At 38.9% G+C, this 14,850-nt stretch overlaps 1 protein-coding gene across 2 annotated transcripts in view; it reads left to right on the top strand.

Annotated features, from left to right (window-relative positions):
* Nucleotides 1-14,850, top strand: part of LOC126164039 (serine/threonine-protein kinase NLK) — a 436,819-nt gene that overhangs the window by 405,091 nt on the left and 16,878 nt on the right. The window lies entirely within an intron of this gene.

The raw sequence follows: 14,850 nt of genomic DNA, 5'->3' as shown, positions 1-14,850 counted from the left end.
TCAAGAGAAAAAATAGTTAATGAATTCAACATTTCTCATCATTTGGTTAAACTAACCTGAAAATTAGTAAAAGAGCAAGACATTCTTCCAGTTTTAGGAAAGGAGAAAGGAGTAGGCGTAAGTGAAGAAACAATTAAAAAGATCCAGAAGTTTTTTGGAGGTGATGAAAACAGTAGAATGTGCCCAGGTTGCAAAGATAGCAAATGGAATTAAAGTAACAAAGCAGAAACGACTAGTGCTGTCAGATTTAAGTGAACTTTATGCAGCTTTCAAAAATTCTCGTACTGAATGCAAAATTGGAAGATCAAAATTTTGTGACCTCCGCCCTGAGTGGTGTATTTTGGATGGATCCTCAGGGCCACACTCCATCTATGTTGTTTATATCATCAAAACATCAAGCTGATTATTGCGGGTGCAAAACTCAGTGATCTTCACTACAAAGAGTTACTAGATTTAATGGTCTGTGACACTAACAGTTATGACTGCATGATGAGTTCATGTAATAAATGCCCTGGTAAGGAAACTGTTATTGAATTGTTTCATGAATGTGATGAGGGAATGTCAGATAGTATTACCTTCAAACAGTGGGTCACAACTGACTGTGCGGAAATGAAAACAGTGGTTAAATATCAGGAAGAGTACTTGGAATCTTTAATTGATAACTTAAAAATCCAAAGTAAGTTTTTGAAGGGGACAAAAAAACACAACTTAATGAAGCTGAATGCATAATGCTTGCTGATTTTGCAGAAAATTTTACATTTTTGATTCAGGTTGCAATACAAGGGTACCACTGGGTCAATGACCAGGCAACAGTGCATCCATTTATTCTCTACTTTAAAAATAAGATAGATGAAGTTTGCAGTTCTTCAATTTGCATTCTAAGTGACTACGTGGGGCACAACACTTTGGCTGTACATGTGTTTCAAAAGTATGTAATAAATTACATAAACGAAAATTTTCCCAAAGTTGTGAAGCTGATATACTTTTCAGATGGAAGTGGTAGTCAGTATAAGAACAGAAAGAATTTTTCAAATCCGTGCAACCACAAAGTAGACTTTGGGTTGGATTCTGAATGGCCCTTTTTTGCATCTTGCCATGGTAAAAACGCATGTGATGGAGTAGGAGGTACAACAAAACATGAAGTAAGTAAAGCCAGCCTACAAAAACCAACCACAGTACAGGACATGTACATGTCTTTTGCAAGGATAGTATTAAAGGCATTACTTATTTTGTGATCAAGAAAGAAGAAGTGGTTCTGCATATGAAAACAACACTTCAAACCAGATTTGAAAACCGTATAGTCTAGCAATAAAAGGAACAAGGCATTTCCACAAATTCCTTGGCATTCCAGAAAACATAGTTCGATGCTGTGTAACATCAGAAACCGAAATGTATGCGGATTATTGTCAGTAAAATTACATCTCTGTCTTTGACGTTGAATGACATAGTGGCACGTGTGTATGATGGACAGTGGTGGCTTGCAGAGGTTGAAAGAATAAGTTTTGAAAACAATGGGTAAGTTTGGAAAACAATGATTTTAATAGAAAAGAGGAAGTTTTAAAGTTAGACAAAATATGGATGTCGACGTTGTGCCAGCAGAATGACAGTTGATTACTCTTAATCGAGAATAATGACAGCTTCCAAAGATATGCATACCGTTGGCATCACGTGACGAATGGTGGTGCCCTCTATGCGCTCTATATATGTGAGAGTACCTGGAGCCTCAGTGGCAGTAGCCGGGCGACCTCAGAAGATGTCTCCCGCAGATGGAGATGAAATGTTAGGGGGAAATTTTATACATGGACCACGGCCTCTCAGCCTGGAAGTTTCAACTGAAGAAATGATGTTTTTGTGCATTTTTAGCACCCTGCTGGCCCAAGAACATTGTTCAAGAAATCGACTAGTGACAAGGTGTGGATACCAATGAAAAATGTTTTAAGGAAACTTTCAGTTCTTGAACTTACCACAACAACTGGAAAACCTTATTCTATATCACAGAAGCTGACTCAAGAAATAAGTGTTCTTAACATTTACCACCAGGTTTAGGAACAGTTGCATCTTGAAGGATGTTAATTGAAAATATTTATTTTAAGTATGTCAAAATAATATAAATGTTAATTTCAGTGATGTTTCCACTTTTTGTATATAATTCAGTACCTTACTTCAGTAATAATTGATTATATCCTGCCAATATCACACATGAGCAGGCAAGAGCCATAAGATCTGTTGTAGGTTAATGTGAATTATCTCCTCATTTTCAAAAATTCATATCAATGTTGGAATTTTTGTAGCTATCATATAGGTGTGCAAACTGTGCGAAAATCATATTTCCATATTCAGACCCAGCTGAGAAAACTAACACCAAACTTCACAAAAAATGAAAATTTTCAAATTTCAAAAATTCATAAAAAATTAAGGAAACATTTGTAAGTGTTCTTGCTCTGTATGAGGCTAGTAGTGTATGATATCTAACAATAGGAAAAAAATAGACTCTCATAAATCATTCCTTGTTTGTTATTTTTAGGCCTAAAAAGTGGATTTTTGAAAATTTGGATACCAAACTTTGGAGGTAATTTTGACTTGTTATTTTTGAATTTAGGGTATTTTGTGTAATAGACAATGTTGTAGAGGACACTTTTCTAAAAATACAATTGCAATGTTGTAACTTAATCCACTGCAGAGATATTCATACTTTTGCTAACATCTCTAACCTGAAACATTATCGCGCGCTTTCAAACAAAAATGGCCGCCATCCAGTAAAGGTGAAAGGTAATTTTTTTTTTAACCTGTTTTGAACTTCTCAATTATAGGGTAATCACATATAATAAAATTAAAATATCTAAAAATGGTCAAGCAACCAACTTAATTTTTATTGGACCACTTCATTCGGATTGACCCAGTTGGAGTGTGTGCCGATACGAAACTTCCCGGAGTGCTAGTTCCACGAGGTTCGCAGGAGAGCTCCTGTGTACGAGGTGAGGTACCTGCAGTAGAGAAGCTGTGAAGAGGACGGGGTGCGAGTCGTGCTCGAGTAGCTCAGTCGGTAGAGCACGTGCCTGCAAAAGGTAAAGGTTCCGAGTTCGAGTCTTGGTCTGGCACACAGTTTTAATCTGACAGGAAGTTTCGTATCTGTGCACACTCTGCTGCAGAGTGGAAATTTCATTCCAGCTTATTATATTTTCATTTGGTGTATTCACTGCAATTTTGGAAGCTCTTGTTTTCTTTATTTTCCTTGTAAATGTGAACCTGCAAACTTTTGGACAAAATGAGCCCACAATATGATGTGTAAATGTTAAAACTGGCAATTGATGTAGCAATGCCTCTGTGCCTCAGTGAAGTCAGCTGCTGTTATACGGTGACGGATCCTGTGTTCAAAGTTACTGACAGTCTAATATTTTTTTAATGTGAAAATCTCCGCTATGTAGGAGCGTGGTTTAGAGCCGGTGTTTAAGCTTGACGCAAGTAGGTAATTACCTTCAGGAATGATTCATTTGTTAAAATTAAAGACTGAAATATGTAACACCAAAGCATATTTTGACAAATATGCTCCTTATTATCAACCAGTTACACACATCTTAGAAAAGCTGCATCAGTGTGTCTGAATTTGTTTTAGTAGGTTATTAGTAATGTGGTATCGATAGCTACAATGCCACAACGTAGGTGCGTTCTGCTAGGTCGGCACTACGACAGACACCGACGAAAGCGCACTCTAGCCGGAGCGGGAGAGCGTTACGAGCTCCGCTCCAGATTCTGACCATTTGATCAAACAGGTGGCGTAGAAACATCACTTTAGCTTCCGAGGGTGTTGGCTTGCTGTTGAGACTATGTACTATTTACACGACGGGTGCACCTCAGTGCAAAGTTATGTATTCAGTTAATATTGTGATATAGTAAAACCATTTCTAAGAGCAGTACTGAGAGATTTTCACCTTTTCCTGCTCCTACTCAGTTCCTACATTCGGCCTACCCTTAAATTTGCAGGAGAAGACCCACGCGCCACCTTCCAGGCGGGATACAAAAAGTAAGGATTATTGAATCTGACCTTCAGATACACTATCGAGATTTTCTATCTCATCACGGAGAGGGACAGATGCCAGTCCGCCTTATTTGCATTGAGACATCAGGGAAGTCATTGGTCACATTTAATGCTAAATTTAACTTTCAAATGACTGTATTGTTTGCTCATCACTGTCCCAAAAACTTAGGGCACAACTAATGGCAATGTACATAATAGAAAATTCTTCAATCCAATGTTCATCACTATTTGGCCACTGCAGTGAATGTACTATGCAACATTTAAAATTTGTTGAAAATGTCAGATGAGTAATGTTCACAATACTTGTAATTTATAGATGTAAAGAACCATTTGCAATATTGTCAGCTCAGTACACCTGAAACTGGTATTCGAGAAAAAACAAAAAATGGTGTAACCATCACATACACAGAAACAAAAAAAGTTAACTTTAGTATTTTCAGGTAGCTAATGACTTCCCTGATATCTCATAGCAAATAAATCAGACTGCTACAATTTTTTTCTCCCTAGTGAGCTTGATAATCTCAAAAGTGTGTTTGAAGATCAGATTCGATAATCCTTACTAATAAACTACTAGTACTAGAACAATTTCAGACACACTGATACAGTTCTTCAATGATACGTGTAATTGGTTAACAGTACAGAGAATGTCTGTCAAAATATGCTTTGGCGTTAATCATTTCAGTCTTTAATTTTGACAGCTTTATCATTTCTGAATGTAATTCTCTACTAGTATCATTCTGCTGTGCGGCAGCAATTTTTACAGAAAGAAATATTAGGATGTCAGAAGTTTCAGACAAAGGACCACTGTCATCATTCTACAGTGTTTGAGTGACATTTTTTTTCCCACAAAAATTATAATAAAAATGCCTGACTGGGCCACTGTGGTGTTGCTGCCCAAATCACCAGTTTTATCATGTACACATTGTATCCTGAAGTCATTATGTCCAAAAGTTCAAACCTCCAAAGAAAATAGATGTCAGTAGCTTCCAAAACTGCAGTGAATATACCAACTGAAGAAATAATGAGTTGCTCCTTTAAGTTGTCTGCAAGCTGGCTACTGCAGTTTAGCACCTCAAATAATTACAAAAGGCTATGTGTGGCTTCTGTCGACTTGGTACAAGGTGCATGCGTGTTAATGACGTCAAACTAGATGCTGATGGAATGAACTTAATGTCCTCCTTCTTGTGCACATTTTTTCCCAAATTGGGCTTTGCCAAATGATGTGCAATATCAGTAAACGAAAATTGGTTAAATTTTCGTTATTTATATGCAGAAAATAAAGTTATTTCAAACTGTCTCTAATTAAATAGTGCATCTGAATACAATTCCCTGTGAAATATTGGCAGTGTTTATTAGGTAATTTCGCCTTTTTTACATTTTGAGGCAGAATTCATATCTGTTTCGCATTTATCGCAAAATGCAGTTTTTTTCCAGACCTTTTGTGTGTGTGTGTGTGTGTGTGTGTGTGTGTGTGTGTGTGTCACATTTTCTCTCTCTCTCTCTCTCTCTCTCTCTCTCTCTCGTTAGCCCTGTATAAGTTTGTGGTGTCATGGACAGCTCGGAGTAAGTCAGAATCTGGTAATGTTGGGTTAAAACTATTTTGAATTACAATAATTGAGATCTGTCATTGTGAAACTTGAAGACTTTAAATACGGTGAATTGCAAATGAGAGCTTGGAGTTTATTTAGTAGCTTGAAGTAGTCTTCGTGATCTAACATTTCAGTATCACCCAGCAAGGATTGAAGTACAGAAGAAAAAGAAGTTGTACATGGTGTGGAACTGAGTAGCTGGACCACCAGAACAATTTCTAAAGGTGACCGTTCATCAGCAAGAGTTATTAACAGTTAATTGACAGATCCAGTGCAGTGAAAATGTATCACGGATAGACAGCAGCTGAAGCATGCGACTGAAAACTCATCTTTTTCACCATATGTGTTACATATTGTCAGTCGCAATCCATTCTGTCACCGTAAAAACAAAATTAATTTTTGCATCCAAATCACCAGTACTCACAGTGGTGCGTTAAAGTGTGTTCCATCTTCTTATCACAAAGCCAAACCCAGCAGTATGCTTTGTAATAGTCGTGTAACCTCCTGTGCACAATCTGAAGATGAGCCTGAAAAGATTCGAAAATTAGTTAATGAAGAAAATGTTATTTCAGAAAAATGACTGGTTGCAGTTTTCTTTATTTATATTGCGTAAACAGTCACAGGTTCTTAAACATGTGAAGTGGATAAGCTTAAAAATACTTTTTGTTTTTCGGCATGCATTTAGTATTCTTGAGAATATTGTTTCTTGCAATCTGGTTGCAGTCTAAGATGTTCTTGGACAGAACTCAGAACAATTATAAGTACAGCAATGGTCAACAGGCCACGAAAATCATGCTTTGATTTAAAACACCTTACCGCCGAATCATCAACAGATTTTAACCCTTTAACTGACCATTTAGCAACTAAATATGAAGTGCCATGCGCCGATGTCAAAGGGCTTTCTTGAACAAAACTCATCTCCACAATCTCCAGGCAAGAGAACAGACCCGTGCTATTGCCTGACTTCAAGCTGACTAATGTTTTCTTTGATATGAAGATGAGATTAAATGAGACTCACTTTAAGTTGCAGACAAGCACAATGAAAAGGCTTTCGAACGAAGTGTTCAGAAAATAAAATGCGCTCACATTCACACTAGTGAGCGCACCTCGTGCACCCGTGACTGCTATCTCTGGCCTCTGTGACCAGAATGCAGCTCTCACATTGAACGAATGCAACAACCAGGAGTGGGATTGGGGAAGGAGGATTGATAGCGTGGCATGGGTGGGGAAAGGCAAGACTGCTGTCTGGCAGAGCATGCAGGAATTAGATGGTGTCCAGACAGGGCTGTCAAGTGCAGCATCGGGAGGCTGTGTGAGAGGAAGGGGGGGGGGGGGGATGGGGAGCGGAAAAGGAGAGGAGCAGAGAAGGGGAAGGGATCAGTGGGTGTGTTGGCAGTGCACAATGAGGGTGAGTGGACCCGAATAGGGATGAGGCGATAGGACAGAGGAAGTGGAAACTGTTGGATGGAGGTTGTGGGGACAGTAGAAGATACCATAGATTGAGGCAGGGTAAGTTCAGGATCAAAGAATGTGTTGTAAGGATAACTGCTATCTGGGCTCAGGGCCGTGACACCCTATCCTCATTCCTTCACAACCTCAACACCTCCTCTCCCATCAGCACCCTCATAACTTCTTCAACCGCAGCACGCCACCGTCTTTCAGATGTTGATCTCTTCTTTGATAGCTCCATCTACACCTCTGTTCCCATTAAACCCACCCACCAATGGTCAACCTGTGTTTTGACAGCAGCCATCCCTTCCATTCCAAAAAATCCCTCTCATACAGCCTAGCCACAGGGGACGACAGGTCTGTAGTGACGGAGCTCCCTTGCTCAGTATGCTGAAGGTATCACAACGCTATTCACAGACTGGCACTATCCCCCAGAGCCCACAAACAAATTTCCCACGCCATATCCCACACACCTCCAACCACCCACCGTCCTCGAAGACCAGCTCCAAAGGAGCGAGCATCCCCTCCTTCACCCAGTATCGGCCCGAACTGGAACAGCTGAACCACATCCTTCGCCCGGGCTTTGGTTATCTATTACTGTGCCCCGATGTCGGGGACATCCTAATCGAGATACTTCCCACACTTCATAAAATTGTGTTCCGTCACCCACCCGACGTCCGTAACATCATTCTTATGCCACTCACAATTCCAACCCCTTGACACAGAAATCGTATTCCTGTGGAAGACCCAGGTGAAAGACTTGCCCAGTACACCACTCGACACTACATATTATACCACCCCATCAGAGGCCAGATTATCTGTAAAAAAGCCATATCATATATCACCTCTGCTGCAGTCAATGCACAGCTTTTTGTACTGGTATGACTACCAACCAGGATGAATGGCCAGTGTCAAACTGTGGCCTAGAGCGAGGTGGACCACCCTGTGGTACAACATGCAGCTGATCTTTGTTTTCACTGTGTGCTTCACAACCCAGTTCATCTGGATCCTTCCCTCCACCACCAGCTTTTCTGAACTGCAGAGATGAAAGTTATTCTTAAAACACATTCTCCACTCTCGAACTTATCCCAGCCTCAATCTAAACACCGTCCAACCGACAGTTTTTGTTCCCTCACCATCTTTCCTGTTCACGTTCCCCCACACTCGCGGTGCACTCACTGATCTCTTTCCCCTTCTCTGCTCCTCTACTTTCCTGCTCCCCCTGCCTTACCTCTCCTGACACTGCTCCTTGCAGCCTTGTTCTGCTGCCACCTGGGCCCTGTACTCTTCCCCACCCCCATTCCCTATCACTGCTTTCATTTGTGCAACACGCAAGTTCTATCTGCAGTGGATAGCAGTCATGTATCGATGAGATTTGATTGCTCGTGTGAATGTGTGTGTTCTCCTTCCTGAAGAAGCCTTTGGGTGAAGGCTCAGTGTGTAACAGTCTTCCGTTGTGCCTGTCTGCAACGCAGGATGTAATCTTTACGTGAGTACCGATCTATCCTTTCCGTAATATTGTTGATATTCTGTGTGTATATGCCCTAGGACAGCTGGGAAATCCAGGTAAAATGTGAGAATTTTTTGTCTAGGGAAAACGTGGGGATTTTGTAGACTTCTGGAAATTTTTCATTGTTTTAGTTTTCAGTTAGATTTTTGTAATTTTGACTGTTAAGAACTGATACACTAACAAATAATTTTTATTTAGCCCACTACTGCAGAATAATACTATAGCAATAAACATAAACAGTAGAATAATACCAAAATAAAACTTTTTTAATTGGATAGATAAAAAATATACTCACCGAGCGGCAGCAGAACACGTACTTAAAAGACTGTTGTAATAAGCTTTCGGAGCCAGTGGCTCCTTCTTCAGGCAGAAGGGTTGAAGAGGAAGGAACGAGGGTGAAGGAAAAGGACTGGAGAGGTCTAGGAAAAGGGGTAGATTTCGGGAAAGTCACCCAGAACTGTGGATCAGGGGAGACTTTACCATACGGGATGAGAAGGAAAGACTGATTCGATCTGATTCTGTGCAGTGAAGGCTGAGGTGAGAATGGTGGTGTATTGCTGTAAAGAGTCTGCATCCAAACAAATGCCAAGGCTGTACGGGAGGAACATTTGACACGGAGAGGATGGCTTCACTGCACGTAATTACCCCACCAGCCTAGTTAAAAAGCAGATTTCCTGGGCTATCGTGTCCAATTCTGGTACTGCTGACCCTCCCACAAAAAAGGTTCAGAGCACACCATTCGGGTTCAGAGTACACCATTCGTGACTCAGTATTATCCTGGTCTGGAATGTGTTAATCAGCTACTTTGACAGGGCCCTGACTTCCTAAAATTGTGCCCTGAAATGGGATCCATTCTGTCTGAAATTTTGCCCACCACACCTAGAAGAACTTTCTGTCGCCCTCCCAATCTCTGCAACATTCTTGTCAGACCCTACGCTCCTTCTGCACGTACCCTATGGTTCCTATTCCTGTGACCGTCCCCGCTGCAAGACTATGAACTATGCACCCTCCTCCACCACCTATAATAGCCCTGTAACTGGCAAAACATATACTGTCAAAGGAAGAGTCACCTGCGAAACAAAATGACACGTCATATGCCAGCTATTATGTAAACACTGTTCGGACTTCTACGATGGCATGACTACCACCAAATTATCAATTACGATGAATGGGCATAGGCAGAGGATGTATACTGGCAACTCGCAATATCCTCTACATCATGTCATTCGTGACCTCGGTGCCTGTGTCACCACATGTGCCATCTGGATTCATCTCCCAGACACCTGTTTCTCAGAACTCTGCAGGTGGGAGCTACCACTTAAACATATCCTTGGTTCTCGCCACCCACTTGGCCTTAAGTTATGTTAATGTCATCTATGTCATCATTTCTTCACCGTAACTACTCTTTGCTTCACTCCATTTTAGTTTTCTACATCTTTCATTTTGTTTCCCGTCTATTTTTCATCGCCCACCTCTGTTACGTACAATGCACATAGCTTTTCACTCCTATTAACTCGTGCTAAATGTTTTAGTAGTAATTTCTGTCTTGCATATTACCCTGTCTTCCACCTTTAAGCTCTCTGGTTTTCAAATCTCGTCCGATGCAGTCACCAACACTCAGTCTTTCCTTCTCATCCCGTACAGTAAGTTTCCCCTGCCCCTTGGTTCTGGGTGACTTTCCCGAAATCTACCCCTTTTTCTAGAACTCTCAAGTCTTTTTCCTACAACCTTCTTCCTTCCCCTTCAACCCTTCTACCTGAAGAAGGGACCACTGGCTCTGGAAGCTTATTACAACAGTGTTTTAAGTGTGTGTTCTGCTGCCAGTTGGTGAGTAGATTTTTTTTATGTATCCAATCAAATAATTTTGTCAATAACACAGGCCAACTATGGAAAAACTTTTTTGCTGAAAATATGTATATATATATATATATATATATATATATATATATATATATATATATATATATATATATATATATTTTTTTTTTTTTTTTTTTTTTTTTTTTTTTTTTTGTGGGTAAATCCCAATATGATACTTTAAAAAACCGTATCATCCACAATTTCTTCACATTTTACAGTTAAATTTATTAAAATAAGCGATTTTTTAAAGAATTTAATAGCTTTTATATGGTTAAAATAATTTAAAAAGAAGGTGTAATGAATGTAGATGACGTTGGTAGCACTGCTGAAAAACATTTGCTGGCAAAAAAAGGTCGATTCTAGTTTTGCGTTAACAGATGGTGTTTTGTTTACTGTCAACCTAACCTCACTTTCCCGTTTCCTGTACATATGCTCACTACAATGTCTAATCGTGGTTGTAAAAACTGTGCTGACAGTTTTTGTTATATATGTGGTGAATTTGTGATTAATAAACACCAAAGAAACATTACAGACTTTGTGAAAAAGGTTTGTCACCACATAAGATATATTATGTGTGTGTTGAAGATCTGAGAAAATGGTCGAAAAAGGAGAAAAAAAGCCTTTAGATTTGCTGTTCCTATGATATGGAGGGAGCCAAGAAATCATTGATGATTGCTACTTTTGCAGTGTTGATATTACTGGTCCTGATTCGAAAAACAAGGAGGTAGTAAGCTACCCTAACCTACCGTCTACCATCCAACCAGTAGGGCATGGAGTAGATTTGCTGGTTCCTGAACCACCAGATGATTTAAATTCCATTCCAACAGATGTATTTTCTGATGTACAATCGGATTTACATGAACCAGATGATAATGAATTCCACTGTAATACAGAAAGTCTAGAGCCCAAATTGTTTTCTCAGACTGAGCTTAACGATTTGGTCAGGGATCTGGGCTTAACGAAAGGAAATGCTGAATTGCTTGGCTCTAGAGTAAAAGAAAAGAACTTATTGGCAGTGGAACCAGCATATATATTTATAGAAAGAGAGAGCAGCAATTTTCCAAGTTTTTTCGACAAGGTGATTTAGTGTATTTTCTGATGAAAAAGGAAGACTGGAGGCTGTTTATTGATTCATCCAAAATTAGTTTAAAGGCTGTTTTATTACACAATGATAACATGTATGCATCTATACCTGTTGGACATTCTGTACATATGAAATAAAGCTATGAAAATCTAGAAATAGTGCTAAATAAAATAGGCTATTCTGCTCATGGTTGGATGATATGTGGCGATCTAAAAGTAACATGCATGCTCCATGGTCAGCAAGGTGGCTTTACCAAATTTCCATGTTTCTTGTGTGAATGGGACAGTAGGGCTAGGGATCAACACTGGTGCAGAAAGAACTGGCCTGTGAGGGAGTCCTTAAAACCTGGTGAGAAGAACATTCTATGCAAAAACCTTGTAGATCCAAAAAAATATACTCCTACTACCTCTATGTATAAAGTCAGGCCTGATGAAACAGTTTGTAAAGGCTTTGCCTAAAGATGGACCATGTTTTAAGTATCTCTGCCAGAAGTTTCCACACCTCTCAGAAGCTAAACTAAAGAAGGTGTCTTTGTCGGACCTGACATTAGATAATTGATGTTTGATGTTAACTTTGAATCTACAATGACCTTAAATGAGAAAGAAGCATGGGTATCATTCAAGCAAGTCGTTACAAAGTTCTTAGGACATGAAAAAGACCCAGAATATGTTTCTATTATAGCTACAATGTTAAAGAAGTTTAAACCTTTAGGATGTTTAATAAGCCTGAAAGTTCATTTTTTGAACAGTCACCTTGATTACTTCCCAGACAATATGGGAGATGTTAGTGAGGAGCAAAGAGAGTGTTTGTGCCAGGACATTAAAGTGATTGAAAAAAGCTACCAAGGCTGCTGGAACACCAACATGATGTGGGACTACTGTTGGTCACTTCACTGAGAAGTTCAGCAAGCAACTCATTGTAGAAAAAGCTATACAAGAAGCTTCAAAGAAAAAAGAGAAAGAATACAAAACAACTCCGGCTGACAAGTGAATCCTCTATTAACACATATTATTGTTTTAAGTAGCTTACTGTTAATACAAACATGCTTATGTTGTAACAAAGTGTTTCATTAATTTCCCCGTTTACCGTATAGCATAGGATTTTTATACTATATAATAAAAAGCTTATTGCTCGGGAAACCATTGGTGATAACAAAAAAACTAAGGCTAGATTTGGATTCAGCTCATAAAATCTATAAAGATCAGCACTCAAATTAAAAAAAAATCCCAAAAAAAAATTTTTTTTTCGTTAGCCTTTGTAATTGATTGTTTTCAGTGGTAAAATAAAACTTCTCTTGCAAATAAAATGTGCTATTAATACCAACAAAACGTGGTGTGCACACAAGCATCTTCCAACAGCAAAATGTGTCAAATGTTTTAGGTCGAAGACAATGCGATACTTGATAGCAACAAACTGCTTTTGATGTGTGTGATGTCCCAATTGTTTACATTTCTGCCAGGTCATAGACAATATTGTAATTAGTGGTTTGAGGAGTATTACTTTCAAAATAAATTTCCTTTTATGCAAATTTCCTTGTATTATATTATGTGTGAGGATGTGTGATGAATTTCTTAAATCATTGAGTGTTAGACTCCCATTCAAAATTTAACACTTCAAGGATGTATCACTTAGAAAAAATTCAGTCCCAGAAGACCAGCCATTTATGCCATTGTTCAAAATTTTACTGGCACATTTGTGTTTGATGTCTCTGAAAGCATAACACACACTAGAAAAGACCAAACTTCAATGTTAATTCTTCAGATTTATTTTATAGTTTATTTATAGATTATTAATTATGCAGTAATGATGGCAAAAAGTATAATTGTATTTTTAAAAAAAAGTACCAAGTGAGTTCTTGAGCAATTTAACTTTCTCTGGGAAAGTCAAAGTACTTGATGGAACGTGTATCCGGCTAGATAACACACGAAATATTTGAGGGGGGGAGGGGAGCATTGACAACCAATATTGTATGTAAGAACTTGCCTTTTCTTGTATTTTGAAGATGGGTGCAATTCAGCAACCATTTGCAACAGAAGGTAGTTTCATTCAACCTTTGACCATAGTTCCAACACATGTACCCATCTTCTTTAGAAATACATGTAATCTGTTTTGACTATTTTCTTTTTGATGCCCTCATCCTTGGAAGCAGCCTTGGATACCTTCACAATCAAAAACTTCACTATTTTGAACAGGGTTGGAATTCAGCAATGATCAGAGATCAGTAAACGAGTCCAAAGTAGCCAACCTGGTGCACCAAAAGGTGGTTTTATTCATCCTTTGACCGTGATATTGCTGGATGTGAACCCATCTTCTTTACAACTACTTGTAACTCTTTTTGACTACTTTCTATTTGATGTCCATATCTTCAGAAGCAGCCATAGATACCGTGGCAGGCAAAAGCTTCAACATTTTGAACATGGCTTCACTTCAGCCACGGTTAGAGATCTGTAATAAATTAATCCAGAGAAGCCAACCGATTGCAACAAGAGGTTGCTTGTAAATACATGGACATAGAATTGAAATTAGTCAAAACAGGTCCCATGTATTTCTGAAGAAGATGGGTTTACACTGTCAACCACGGCCAAAAGGTGAATAAAACCACCTTTTGCTGCAACTGGTTGGCTACTTTGGATTCATTTTCCATTAAGTTTACCTGTTTGTGTGTTTGCTACTGGCTGAATACATCGTGTACTGTGCTCTGAATATCTACCATTATAGATAGGCCAGTGAGGTCGCGTGGCATTAGCTTTCACTGGCTAACAAAAGCAAATCGTGCTCTGCACTCTCAATTTCAGTGCTTCGGAAGCTGCTGTGCTGGATTTGGTGGAACTCGTGTTCGTACTTAGGCAGTATGAAAATATGCAGATCAAAGATCTTTCCAAAACCTATTGTTTTCTGCTGGGTTTCGTTTCCTAAAGTTCTGGGAAGTTTTGTGCTAGTGTATAAAACCTTCACCTTTCAAAGGATTGATAAGTTATACAACTCTGAGGGAAACAGTATTGTCACTTTAATATGGAAAAACTGTACTTTCACCTGGGGTATAGAGTATTTTCACCCTGGAAAAATAGTATTTTCAGCTGAAAAAAATGAATTTTATACGAGAAATTCAGAAAAATTGCAGGATTTTTTTCCTTGCCTACACACGCATCATGGTATTCGAACCTGGACTTTACATTGCTTGAGCTTGAATTAGAATATGTAAATTAACGAATTAAAACTAGTAATAAATGGTAATCAGAATAATATTAAATGTACTGTGTAATGGTCCATCCACTTATACGTGAAAAGGAATATCACTCTTTTTCCATTTGTAGATCCTCTC

Source organism: Schistocerca cancellata, chromosome 1 (assembly GCF_023864275.1).
Source record: "Schistocerca cancellata isolate TAMUIC-IGC-003103 chromosome 1, iqSchCanc2.1, whole genome shotgun sequence".
NCBI classification, from domain to species: Eukaryota; Metazoa; Arthropoda; class Insecta; order Orthoptera; family Acrididae; genus Schistocerca; species Schistocerca cancellata.
This window is presented reverse-complemented; position numbering and strand designations above follow the sequence as displayed.